Source organism: Camelus dromedarius, chromosome 15, assembly GCF_036321535.1.
Source record: "Camelus dromedarius isolate mCamDro1 chromosome 15, mCamDro1.pat, whole genome shotgun sequence".
NCBI classification, from domain to species: Eukaryota; Metazoa; Chordata; class Mammalia; order Artiodactyla; family Camelidae; genus Camelus; species Camelus dromedarius.
In genome coordinates, this window is record NC_087450.1 from 13,496,142 (window position 1) to 13,497,836 (window position 1,695).

Genomic DNA, 1,695 nt, shown 5'->3' on the forward strand with positions numbered 1-1,695 from the left:
TAAACCGCGGTGCGTACAGATGTGCACTCAGGAGACAACATTATAAAGGCAAGAAAGATGCGATTAGGGTGGAAGCAGGCTGACCTGTCCCTTTGGGTAATGAGGCTTCTGTGTCTGGAAGGGCATCTGGGGGCACCTGGGGGCTGGCAGTGTCCTGGTGCTTGACTGGTTAGGATCTATGTGGGTGTTTAGAATAATTCATTGAGTAGCACATTGATGTTTTATGTACCTTTATCAATACGTGCGACGTTTCATGATAAATTTTTTAAAATGAACAGAATTAAAGTAGTTGGCTAAAATATTAACTAGAAATTTAAAGCAGAGAGCAAATTTATTCTGAAATTTAAGCAAAATATTTGAAATGGTACAAAAGGATGCCCTCCACTTCCCCCTACATCAAAATTCCAATTTCTAAAAAATCAGGTGGAGTGTCCTTTTTTAGATCAAATTGTCCTTCAGGCTGAATTGTTTTCCTTCCAATTTGTTCTCCATCAAATTGCTTTTGTTTTTCACCAAGTCACCTGGATTAGTCTGAAGCTCAGGCATTTTCCCTGACCCTCAGTGCACTGCCTTCCTACAGCTCTGATGGTGATCAAGTTCATAATTTGTAGGAGAAGCCTCATTCCCCGTGTCTCACTGTTGGCCCCTGGGGCATGTGACATTGGAGACTGTTGTCTACCTCCGTTCTGAGCCAGAAGTTTGTCTCTTATTCACTCACTCATCTGTCCGTCCGTCCGTCCGTAGGTCCTTTTGGGTCTTTGTGCGCCCCGCTGCATGTCGGGCACTGTCCTAGGTACTGGGGTGGAGCCACCATGGAGCGGTCAGCCTCTGCTCTTGCGCAGCCGCATTTGAGTACCAAACAGACAAAAAGATGAACCGTCCTGTGGTGATAAAGGGAAGAGAATCAGGGTAAGGGGGATAGTGGATTGAGAGTGATGGGGGTGTGAAGTTTTATACAGAGGGGGTCTGGAGCCTTGTGGAATAAGGTGATGTTTGCACAGAGGCCTGAGTGAAGTGAGGTGGCAGAGAGAGCATTCCAGGCAGAAGGAGTAGCAAGTGCAGAGGCCCAGGTGTTCCGGGCATAGCCCACAGGCCAGGGTGGGTGGAGCAGAGAGAGTGAGGGGTGGGGCAGTAGGACCAGGGAGGGTGGCCAGGGCCAGATCAGGTGGGGACCTGCCACTGATGAGACCAGATGTGCTGCTGAGTGGGATGGAGTTCACAGGAGGGTTTGGGCTGGCGAGGAAGGCTGGGATCTGATGCCTGTTTTAAAGGGGTTGTGGATAGGGGGTGGGGAGAGCCCGGGGAGCAGAGCTGGGGAGGAAGCTTTCCTGCCCGTTGCTGCCTTGGGCCAGCCCTTCCAGGGCCCCTCCTCGCTCTGGTTTGCCCTTTGGGCCTCTTCATGTGAGCTTGGGGCTTCGCTCTGCGGTGGTCCCTTCGCTCTGGAGACTCGGCTTCCAGCCCACTGGTGACAGCCTCTCTGTGACTGGTGCGTTCACGGCCAAGTACAGGAGCCTGCACTTAGCTCTTAAAATGCATTTGTCCAAGACACCCCTCACTTCAGCCTGTCAGGAACATCTGAATCCTGATTCTGTTAGATGGTCTGGGTGCCAGCTCTCAACCTGGGGGTCATCCCAGGTGTGGGAAATGTCCAGCCACCCCCAACTCTTAAGTTCCCGTAGCCACGTTGGACGGGTC

General features: G+C 51.4%; 1 long non-coding RNA gene across 1 annotated transcript; it reads right to left on the minus strand.

The window, feature by feature from the left end:
- Window positions 1–312: 312 nt before the first annotated feature.
- LOC135323054 (uncharacterized) lies at window positions 313–1,695 on the minus strand. The gene is made up of 2 exons (XR_010384161.1): window positions 1,174–1,695; window positions 313–881 (listed from the first exon to the last, which is right to left on the minus strand). It is a non-coding gene; the product is annotated as an uncharacterized LOC135323054 (long non-coding RNA).